The sequence below is a fragment of the Athene noctua genome, chromosome 21, assembly GCF_965140245.1.
Source record: "Athene noctua chromosome 21, bAthNoc1.hap1.1, whole genome shotgun sequence".
NCBI lineage: Eukaryota > Metazoa > Chordata > Aves > Strigiformes > Strigidae > Athene > Athene noctua.
The window spans coordinates 1,210,455-1,222,657 of NC_134057.1; the positions used below are offsets into that span (position 1 = coordinate 1,210,455).

The window sequence follows — 12,203 nt, forward strand, 5'->3', positions numbered from 1 at the left end:
AGGTTTATCCGTTTCGTATCGTCAGTACAAGAGTGGGTCTGGGCTTTGCATGATTTACATTGCACTACATAAATATTTCTACATTTGAAGTCACAGCTGGGAAATGATCGTCTTTCACGTGTCCAAGAAAAAAATTTTGACAAGAAAAAAAGAAAAAGAGGAATGGAAGAGACAATAAAATAAAAGGTCACTTTTAAATGTGTTAGCAAAAGAGCCTGATTTCCCCACCCCACTCCCCCTCTTTGCTGGGCCATTAACGCTTTAACATGATTCAGCAAAGGCATAAGCATTTATTGGAGACTTGGCGTTTTGTATGAAAGAGGGCTCTGCCTGCAGAGAAACCTGGGTGAAAATTACTCTGTAACAGAAGAGAAAAAATACCCTCCTCTCCTCACCTGTTTTTATTATCTTTCAGAGAGGCCAGCATCCCAGCAGAGACTGACCTCCCATTGCAGCGATTTATAACTATACTCAGAATTTCATGCCCATTTTCAAATTAATTTTAGCAAAAGGCTCCAAAATTAGCCTCTTTATGCCTGAAAATTTGCCATCTGCAATTGCTTGTGGGTGCACCGAATGGCTACCTCACTCCAAAACATTTTAACAGACTGGTAAGAATAGCTGTGTCCCAAATAACCATAATAATGGTCATAAATCTCACCTCCAAGATCAGCTCCTAGCAAGCCTCAACATCAGCACCCCAGCTGTGAGACTGCACTGGAAGAAGCTCTGTGAGGGAGAGCAATTGCTCCAGAGCTGGCCCAAAGCGACCGATTCCCACCCCGTGCCACCACTGTACAACCTGACGGGAAGTTTGGGGCTAAAAAGGTTTTCAGGGTTGTTGTCTCAACCACCTCCAGCAGCGCATCTTCTCGCTTCAGGACTCTCACCTCCTATTTTCATTGCTGCAGGCACCAGAGCGGGTACCTGACATCACCTCTCCCTTCCACAATTGTTTCAAAGGACAGAATCAATTATTTGGGGGTTGGAGCGTAGTGGATGGACAAGACACTGTCTGAAACACGGACCCTGGGTACCACAACAAAACAAAACCAAAAAATCAAAACCTCTCTAGACCTGACTCTGGAAAAGTGAGTGAGCCCAACACATCCTGGTGACTCACAAAAAAGATAAGTAGCTCAAGATCTGGTGTTTGCGTTTTGTTCTGTTTTTTTGTACGGAGTTGTCAGAAGTCTGTTTGAACATTTTGAGCTTGCAAGGTGAGACAGCACCACCGTGGTTTAATTTTCACCCGTCCCCAGGGGTTCAGGCTTTGGCAGTAAGACTAAACGAGCACACGCAGAAGGTCCAACTGACAAACGTAATTCCTTCTCCCAAGACACATGGGTGTGTTTCTGCTGTGTTTAGTCTTGGCTGAGCTGTGGCACTCCTCTGAAATGATGTGTCACCTTTGCCAAGGACCCTCAGCAAAGCACACGTGCCCAAACTCACCTTTCCAACAGCTTTCCACCACTCAGCCCTGCAGCAAAACCAGCCTGCCCTGCGGCAGGGTAACGCCTGCCCAGTGACTGCACAGTCCTCAAGCACAGCGCTCCAAAACCCATAAAGCAGATATTTTCAAACTGTTTGCAAACCACAACAGATGAGACTGGCATTTCTGTGTGGAGAAATGAACCTGCACACTTCAAATCTCTCTTTCCCACCCTCTGCATGAGTCAGTAGGAACTCCAGCCTTTGCAAAACGTTGATCCGTGGGATCTGTCCTGCAGGAGATGAACTATGATAACGGCCGTGCCTCCTGTCTCAGGAAGATGCAGGAACTAACACATTCCTACGCGGCTGACATAGTGAGATTGTTATGTTAGAAGTACACGTTGCTGTGCCATAAATCTGCACCATGCACACATCTCAGAACTTTTACTTTGCACGTTGGCCTCTTCTGGAGCTTGGAAAAGCATCACTGAGGGCATTTTTGCAATTCAGCAACACTGTCAGACCTCCCCTACCTGCCGGGAGCTCCCTCTGATTTTTCTTTTTTCTGCTATGTTAATAATCTTGCTGGTAAACTCCTCCTAACCCTGAGCAACTGCGTGCCACACACTGACTCAAATTCTTGATGACTGCTATAGCAAAAGTCAAAAAAAGGCAGAGAGAAACACGAGCACGTGGCAGGTGGCTGAGCTGGCAGCTTGCTTGGCCAGGAACGGGCTCTTCAGGAAACACTGACTTCCCACCTAATCATCCACCAGCTGAGCCAGAGCTGAAGCACAATCAAATGGAGTGAAGGCACCACCAAAAATAAGCATCAATGGTCCGAGAGCAAATCCTGGAGAGATTTCATCCAGAAAGAGCATATACTACAAGACCATTGGGAGGCAGAGATAAATGGTGGACAGGGTTTAATCAGATGTGGGGCTGGTCCTGCTGATTTTAGTCTCATGGTTTTATCATCATCACAACACACTCACACCTGAATGCTGGAACCCATGGCAGTGACAGTTTAGGGACACTGGTAAGCATTTCTTGCAATAGCCTAGGTCAAAGAAGTAAGGTTAGGGAGAGGAAGTTCTTACCTATAATTCAGCCCCAAACAAGGCTCCAAGCAAGGCAATAAATGACCCAGCAGCGTCTCCAAAGAAGAGTCGTGCAGCCTCTGCCAGCCAGATGGTTCAGAAGGACACTGCCACGCTCTCTCCTTTCTTTGCCAAATATGCTATGTGGCCATGTCTGCATGATCTCAGTGCTCAGCCCACCCTGTCTGACCTCATCCAGGAAATGAGAAAAAAATAAAGACATGGCTCCAAACCTTGTACAGAGGCTGCAGCAGACCAAGAAGCCAAACCCTAACTCTGCTTTTGGCCTTCCCTCCTACTGAACCTTTCCATGAGGTTGACAAACTGGGAGGCACCAACATCGCGGGTGTCTAAGATCAGGCCTGACTGAGCTACCTGCCAAGTGTCTCCTGACCTGGCTTCCAAAAGGAACAACTTACTTCAGCCACTGCTCTGGTGGGACAACATGGTTCCCTGCTTTGTGAAAGCAGGTTGCAGGTAGAGGCAGGAGGCTTTTCCTTGGTGCTCCTTGCAAATAAAAGAGATGGGGCCTCTGAGACGAGAAAGGCCACCACATAACATAGACCTGTTGGAAATCAGGAAACATCAGTGTCCTCTGCTCTGAAAGCTACCACTGCTCAGTTCGTGGGGTCTGAAAAAGTAACATCAGCTCTTCCTTAAGCATTTGGCCCTGAAAGGGAGTGGCTGTGCTTGCCCACACAAATCGAAGGTCTTGTGTGACTACCCACAGGAGAGATGTTACCAGGTGTTATCTTCTCCTCTCATCTGACAGCTGAATGCACGATGTCTGGGGGACTTCTCACAACCATCACTGACATTTGTTAGGAGCAGAACCACTGCCTGATTAAATAGAAAACGCACTAGGTGAACAACATTTAAGGTTGTCCCAATTAATTACACAAATGATTTGCCATCTTCCACTAGAAATTCAAGTATGTGCAAAGTCTGGCCCTTAGGACACAGGCAGCATCTCCTCCTGCCCCCACCTACCCATATCTTTAGCCAGCATCCGCACAGCTGCGTAACGGGACCAGGGCGAGAACCAAGTACGAGTGCCACATGCCACAGCCAAGGGGTGGAAACAAAGGAGGAGAGACGGGAGCTGAGCAGAACATTCTGAGATCCCCTGAGCGCAGACAACATCCTCAGGCCAACCCCTGCTCTGCCATCCACAGAAGGCAGTGCTCTCCCATGTTGCAGGAAGAAAGATTTCTCATTAGGAAGCGGTACTGGTCACCGAGAAGGCCCATAAGGTCTAACCCAATGTTCTTATCGTGCCCTTAATTCCCCTCTGTCACTGCAGGAGTCCCTCTGCCTGCTGTAGCTGGCACAGGCAGGGCACTGCAAGCCGTCCAAGAGCACAGCTCATGGCAGGCTGCAGCAACATCCCACTCCAGAGAGGGACTCCTCCTGGAAACACTGCACAGATCAGCCCAATAACAAAGCCAGTGGAGAAACACTCTTGTAGCACAGTGCTATTAAGGGCACATTACTCACACGTCCGGCTCACTCTGCACAAGGGCCAGCCCTGTACCAACACCGCTAGCATCCAAAGGCAGCTGGCAGCGCTCACGGCCCCAGGGAAACCCTGACCCAACAGCGAGGGTAGGGTCGGGCTTCCCCGAGCTGCGTTTTTATTTATAGGGCTATCTCACATCGTTTGGAATCTGATTCATTTTTTTCCAGTCAGGCATTTAATACACACCCTATTTTGGTACTGCAATCTGGACATCTCTCCAGGAGGAAAAAAAACCCACAAAAAACAGAGGCTTTCAAAATGTTTCCAGCTGATCATATTTGCAAGTGGTAAAACAGGATTTTAAAACGATAAAATGATCAAGCAAGCTTTTAAGTTTGAAGTTAAAAACTTGCTTAAGCCTCCAAAGGCTGATCTAACTTATTGTTTAAAAATCCCCTCCCAAATCCTGCCAACTTACTAAAAAAAAAAAAAAATCTTTTGTCCTAACAGTTGAATTTGATGCATAAAAATTAAGTTTATGGGACTTTTCCTTCAAAAATATTTTCTTCTGCCAGGGCAATTCCCACAGCTGCTCTTGCAAATGGGCGAGTTGATGCTGTGGAGAAGATAAAGTATCCACCACCAACAAGAGGGAAAAGATTTCTGTAAAAGAGTCATTTGCTCCAGAAAATCAAAACTATTATACTCGAGATGGAGGAAGAGAGGAAAGAGTGGGATTTTTCCTGTGGAAACAAAGATTTCATTATAATCATATTGAAGAAAGATGGAGAAGTCTTGGGGTCTCTGAAGTTCCTGTTCAGCTCTTGTAACCCTAAACCCAGACTTTTCCCAAATTTGAGTTTGATTCATTTAATGCTCTAAGGCAGTACATGCTTTAAAATCAGTTCCATTCTTTCCCAGGGAAAAACCCCACCAAGATGGAGTTACCCTGGAAATTTTGCCTATTTCACCTCCCAGGATTCCACCGTCACAACGCAGAGCCTGGCTCACAGGTCCCCACGGGGAAGTGGGACTTCTCGAGCACCCGACGCGTCACCGTCCCACCCCCTCCCCGTGCCGCCATCCCCCCTCCTTCCTGCACGGGGGACTCGCCTCCTCTCCCACCACCCCTACGCAAGCAGAAATAATGTTTTGTTTTCTTTTTAGGCTTAGCTGAGTAATACCGTGATGTGTCACCAAACACCCTGCAGAGGTTTCGGGGCTGGGGTTGCCAACATTCCCTCGCAGCAGGCAAGATGCTGAACTGGGCTCCCTTTCTTCATTCAGTGCTTTGAATAAACCACAGCAGACCTCACTCGCTCCCTGGCACCCTCCGCCTTTGACGCTTGTTCCTTTTGGCATCACTACCTCGGCCCCTGTCCCCTGCCAGGAACGTAACACAGAAGATCTTAAAGAGAGCAGCAGAGACATCCCAGTTACCCGAAACAAGCAGTCTTTCAGCTTGGAGACAGACGGCTGAAGATGCCAAACTTTGCTAACACACAAGGTTTTCAAGGTGGTGTTAGCTAAACTGGGTTTTTTTTCCTAACCCACAGGAATTTTTGAGCCCTTAGCAAGACTTTAACTTTGATTGCAGCCAAAATATTTTCTCTCAATATAAATTTGCATGGTTTTGGTTGCCACAATCAAGTTTTATACAACCCTGGCAAAAAGAAAAAAACAAACCAAACAAAACCAGGCTCATGTTTGAATCATCTTGCAAATCAGATGCTGATTTCTAGACTGTGTGACTTCAAATCGGCAGGTTGGGTATTAAAATCTGCCTCTCTGAAGGCACCCAGATGAGGTGTTTATCTCTGAATTAGATGATGTCACTACTCTAATTTCCTCAACACAGGAAAACTAGTGAGTCATCCCACACCCCTGCATTTTCGGGATGAATTTGCAAGGCCGGGACAGATGTTATAAAAACAATTTTCCCGTCTTCATTCCAGAAATCACAAGGGACAGCAGCATGGGCAACAAATATTTGACAAACAAAGCATCTTGTCAGCCACTGACAAGAATAAAAATTTAAACAAGAAATCCTTCCATGCTTGCCCTATTTTTTATATTCAGAGCAGTTCTGCTAAATTACATCCCCTAAGTGAACCCGTTTCAGCAGTTTGGCTCATGCTCATTTTGAAACCAATAGGTTTGACATTGCAAAAGGAGAACTGCTTTGCTTTGATATCTGGGGTCTGTTACAAGGCTGCTCTGGATCATGCTGGGACCGTGGGACCACCAACAATGCAAAAACCAGTTATCCTGCAAAAAGAGGGAACACAAACGATGTTCTCACTGCAGTGCAGCTAAGTTTTGGGATTGAACACCCATAGAAAGCGATTGAGCATGTCTATTTAACCTCCAAGAAAACCAAAAATAAGGGAATTATGCAACCAGAAGGTATGTGACTAGTTAAAACACAGAGATGGTTTAGGCCAGTGACCTCCATCAGCAAATCCAGCGCCCGGCGGCGCACAGAGCCGTGACCCACAGCCAGCTGAGCTGCTCTGAGCAGTGAATGGCAACTGCTGGAAAAATCCTGCACCAAATCAGAGCAGTGCAGCCCCGCTCCCCTACCAGGAAAAACTAACCAGTACATGGCCATGCTTCTGTATCTTCTTTTGGAGGAAAATATCAAGTTACAGAAATGGTAATCTGAGTATCAGTCCCTCGGATTTCAGGGACAAGAGGAAAGGAGGACAAGGGTACATGTTTTGACTATACATTAACTTCAGTATCAAAAAAATTTCCAGGGAGGAATTGTATTTACACGTAATACTTTTTCTTCTTGAATATGAGATTTAGGAATTTAATTAATGGGTTGTGGCTCTCTACGGTAAATAAGTCACTGTGCATGTCCTGCCTCTTATCATGGCAAGGCAAGCACCCTATCCCTTAAAGCAAGCAAGACAGCCAGATTCCTGCACCAAAATGATGCAAAGAAAAACGTGCAGTATAGTGTCAGGAGATCATCAGCTGAGGTGATGTTCAGTTCTAAGATACAACTTTTATTCAGTTATAAGATACAATCAAAACCACAAGCTCTGCTGTTCAGAGATGCCACGTGATACCAGCGTACCAGGAGGGTCCTCCAGAGAATGCCAGGAGACAACGTGTCAGAGCAATATCCCATTTCATCAAAACCATTCCCTTTGGGAGCTCCAGAAATTAGCTCAACAAATGAGGACCGTCGTTAACTCACCTTTAAAAGCTCAGCCGGCATGGTGGCACTGCTCTAACACAAATCACAGCAGGCTGCATTCAGCAGTTTTATGTTCTTGTTAACTCAGTTTGCAATAGCTTTTCAAACTCAGGAGGCCAACATCTAACATCCTATGCCTGGGGAGTTGGAATGGAAGGACACCGTGTCTTCAGGAGGGACAGGCAGGGAGACAGGGAGGGGGCGTCACCCACTGTCAGTGCCCTGCTGGGGTGCAGGATCTCTGCCTGGGGGTGGGTGAGGAGATGACAGAGAGCCTGTGGGTCAGGACTGAAGGGAGGGCAGGGACAGGGGACATTATGGGGGGGGTCTGCTACAGGCCACCACACCACGAATACTAAGAGGTTGAGGCCCTCTATGGACAGATAGGAGCAGCCTCATGTTCACAATCCCTGGCCCTCATGGGGGACTTCAACCACCCTGAGATCTGTTGGAGGGACAATACAGCTGGACATAAGCAATCCAGGAGGTTCCTGGAATGTGTGATGATAACTTCCTCTCCAAGTGACAGAGGAGTCAATGAGGAGAGATGCTATGCTGGACCTTGTTCTCACCAACAAGGAGGGGCTGGTTGGGAGTGTGAAGCTCAAGAGCAGTCTTGGCTGCAATGACCATGAAATGGTGGAGTTCAAGAGCCTTAGAGAAGCAAGGAGGATGCACAGCAAGCTCACTACCCTGGAATTCAGGAGAGCAGATTTTGACCTCTTCAGGGATCTGCTTGGAAGAGTATCACGGGATAAATCCCTGGAGGGAAGAGGGGCCCAAGAAAGCTGGTTAATATTCAAGGATCACCTCCTCCAAGTTCAGGAGCAATACATCCCGACAAAGAGGAAGCTAACCATATCCTGGGATGCCTCAAGAGCAGGGTGAGCAGCAGGGCGAGGGGGGGATTCTCCCCCTCTGCTCCACTCTTGTGACACCCCCCTGCAGTGCTGGGCCCAGCTCTGCGGGCACCAACAGCAGAAGGACAGAAGCTCGAGCAGGGCCAGAGGAGGCCACGAAGATGCTCAGGGGGCTGGACCCCACCCCGTGAGGACAGGCTGAGAGAGCTGGGGGGTTCAGCTGGAGAAGAGAAGGCTGCGGGGAGACCTTAGAGCGGCCTCCCAGGGCTGAAAGGGGCTGCAGGAAAGGGGGGAGGGACTTTGGATCAGGGGGTGTAGGGATGGGATGAGGGGCAACGGTTTTAAACTGAAAGAGGAGAGATTCAGATTAGACAGAAGGAAGAAATTCTTCCCTGTGAGGGGGGTGAGGCCCTGGCACAGGTTGCCCAGAGAAGCTGTGGCTGCCCCCTCCCTGGCGGTGTTGAAAGCCAGGCTGGATGTGGCTTTGAGCAACCTGGGCTAGTGGAAGGTGTCCCTGCCTGTGGCAGGGGGTTGGCACTAGATGATCTTTAAGGTCTCTTCCCACCCAAACCATTCTATGATTCTACAGTTCTGTGATTCTAACCATGGCTATGAGCATGCAGGTGGGACACCAGCTCCATTTTCTGCTAAATAAGAAAGCTGAATCTCCTTCCACCCTCCAAGCTAGCACAGGTTGAACTGAGCCCACCTCAGCTCTAAACCATACGCGGATGAGAAACCCGTGGTTTTTAACACACCCATCATACCCCTCTCAGGAAAGAAATCCTGTACCTTTTGAGAAGCTTTAGTGATTTCGTAATTAGGGGGAGCTACAGAGGAGCTGCTTTTCAAGCACCTTCATCAGGTTTTAAAATACATACACTTCCATAAAAGAACTAATCCTCTTGTGTCACTTCTCTTCTACAGGACTTCATGGCAGCCTGATGGAAGAAAAATGCTGGATACAAGCCCAGGCTGGTGGGGGCTCAGCATCACGGCCACACACTGCTTCTCCCTGCCTCATTTGGTGTCCAGGATGGATGCACAATCTTGAACTTGGTGTCTTGAACCCCAGGTGTGCTTGACTTTGTAATGGTCAATGGTTGCCAGCAGTTGAGATCTCTCTCCACATCGGCAATCTTTTTTAAGGTTTGCAAAATTTAAAAGCAGCAGCAAGGACTGCAGGGAAACTCAGACAAAATCACCACGCAGGACACAATTTAACAGGGGAACTTTCACTGGGCAGGCCAAAAGTTCACTTGGCTGGAAAAAATCATTAAGATGAATTCATGGAAGGAAAGTTCATCAAGAACTATCAGGAAGAAAGGCACGACCTCTGGTATCTCAAGTCATAAATCAGTGGAAGCAGGCACAATGCACCATGGTGTCCCAGCCATAAACTCTTCCCTAGCCCCCACTCTTGGCTGCTGTTGGAAGCTACGGATGGGGCCAGATGTTCCCCTCACTCAGTACCTCCTCAGTCCCCTCGGTGTTTCTGCTGGCTAATGGCAGGGCTGTTTGACAGTCACACCCCTGTCACCCTACAAAACAAGCTGCAGGAGCCAAGTCCAAGCTGAGGACTCAGGTTTGGAGATGCCAGGATAAAGGTTTCTTGCCCCATCTACTTGTGCATTTGACCCATACAAGCTGTGAGACAGGCTTTTAATTACCTGAGTGCACACAGAGTTACCTAGACCCTGCCTAAGCCAGCATCAAGAATGCTGCACGCTTTTTGAACGAGCAGCTGTTCAGCATTTCCCTCACCCCTTCCTAAACCAGGTGTGGGCATAGGTCTTGGTCATCACACGCTACTCAAAAGCTGGTTGAAGTACAGGTACACATTTTCCTGGGGAATTATTGTTACTTGGTCCCTCAAAAGTTCATGCAAACTCCCAGTACTTCTCTCAGGGTAGCATTACCCCCAGTTTTACAGTCACAGAAGAGTAGCAGAGAGTAAGGCAAACAGCAGATGAAGACTTGAGCTCTTGCAGTACTTAAGCTTTATACAAACGATGTTTGAAGAGCAGCTCCCCTGGACTTCAGGCTGCACTTCCAAGAACTCGACACTCCTCATATCCATCCCTGTGGTCTCAGACCAGCTTTGCAAAGATGGGGGCAGATGGAATGAGTTGCCCCAGCCATGACTGAGGTGACTTGTGCAGCATCATGCCCGGAGTCCCTGGCCAAGGCAAGCATGCAACTCAGCCCCTTGCAACAGCAGCCACCTCCTCTAAAACGAGGAGTTTTTTCCATCTACCCACACCTGCTGGCAACACAAACAAATGATCTTCCCCATCAGAAGGGCTAGGCAGACCTGAAAAATGACCTCCCACCCTACACACTTTTTTGCACCACAATGGAAAGCTGAAAAATTATTTAGTATCAAAGAAAACATTTTTTTCTGCCACAAAGAGAGGCCACAAAGACCTCAAGGTCAGAAAGTCTTGGAAATGTAGGTACAAATAGTTGTTTTCCAAAGACGCACAAAAAAGCTCACCTCAACAAATCTCAAAGTGCTGCATCTAAAGAGAAGCCACATTAAAAAAAAAAAATTACGTAAACCAGCTCCTTTCTCAAGCTCTGTTCTCCAAACAGGCCAACACATTTTGGCACCCACTCAGTAGATAAAACTTTCGACACATATATTTGTAAACGAGCCAAGCTGTAAGTAAACGAAAAAGGACCGCTCTGCAAGGGACAGGAGGCAGCGCTAGCAATGAGCTACCAGCCCTACAGGCAAAATCCTAACTTCCCAGCACCCCATTTCATGACACACATCCACATTAAATGCCTAGACCAGGCTTTTTCGCATCCCTCCTTTTGTTAATGATACACTTAAAGTAAATTTTCACTTACGCTGCAAGACCATGGAGGAACTATTTCTTACTTCCTACAGCTGTGATTCAGAGCTAAGTTGGAGATAACCATTAGTCACCCTGCTCACGATAGTAGTAAATTAACAAACAGCAACCTGAATTACATGGTGTTTCTCTTAATGGACTTTTAAGATACCAAAGTGTATGAGCATTGTGACCAAAGTACAAGTTCAAGGCAGGGCATATCATTAGGAGCATTAATACGGGCCCTGCACTCTACTTATCTTTTGTGGGCGCGTACAGCTGCAAGTTTATTTAAAACACCTGGTTTCAGATAAGCAAGGTCTTTTCATTTTTAAAGGCTACTTAAAGACACCCTCCAGGATCAACATCATCCCAGTAAAAATAAAAAAAAGCAAGTATGCCAGTACTTCTCTTGAAAACCCTCCAGAAGAATAAAATCTCTGTGGCCTCAATCTAAGATGCAGCTGCAGTGCACATGTCTGGGTAGCGTGGGGTCTTCAAAATCATTCGCTGTCTTGCAGAAGCTGCCCAAAGAGAACATGGATGGAAAACTCTGCCTGAGTTACAGGTTTTGGCACGGATTTGTAACTGGCCGTGACTTAATCTGCGCAACCTGAAAACCAGACGAGGCTGGAGTCTGTATTTATCCAGGAGTCCAGCGGCAGGACAGGAAACAGCATGCTGACTCAAAGCACTTCGACTCAGAGCTGGAGAAATTACAGTCTGGTTTAGGTGCCCCGGCCACCACCCCAGATGGCAGCTGCCACGCTGAGCACCAGCAGCGGTGCTCAGCTGCACTCCTTCAAACGAGGCCCCTGGGAGATGAAGAGATACCCTGAAGAGCCACTAGTCCTGTTGGGGCAGCAAGAGATTAACCTCCAAGCACACCCGCAGGGATCAGACCTGACCTACCTGCCTCTCCCCTTGAAGGGAAGGGATGTTCAGGCAGGAACCAGCCCTCCCCAGCAGAAAAACCCTTCCACTTTTCCCTTCTACAGCCCCGGGAAATAGTCTGTTCACACAGACTCCCCAAAAACATACCCTGCTGCTCCCACTGCCATGGCACTGCCAGGTGACACCAGACAAACCTTCTGGCACTTGGGCAAGGTTCACCAATGTCCCCTGCCTGCAGCTTCTGGGGCTGGACTGCACTAAGCTGATTATTTTGTTTCCCATCCCCTGGAGGGCTCAGCCTTCTTGAATTATGGAAAGAAACAGCCTGCAGCTTCTTCTGGCTTTTCTTCCCCGAAATTCCCCGAATTGGACATCCCTGCTCTTACAGAGCAGAGTGTGGTTAATAAA

At 47.6% G+C, this 12,203-nt stretch overlaps 2 protein-coding genes across 2 annotated transcripts in view; both read right to left on the reverse strand.

Annotated features, from left to right (window-relative positions):
• The window catches only part of PAPSS2 (3'-phosphoadenosine 5'-phosphosulfate synthase 2), a 31,288-nt gene that overhangs the window by 15,192 nt on the left and 3,893 nt on the right, over positions 1-12,203 (reverse strand). The gene's annotated exons all lie outside the window — the stretch shown is intronic.
• MINPP1 (multiple inositol-polyphosphate phosphatase 1) overlaps positions 1-12,203 on the reverse strand; it is a 57,342-nt gene that overhangs the window by 999 nt on the left and 44,140 nt on the right. The gene's annotated exons all lie outside the window — the stretch shown is intronic.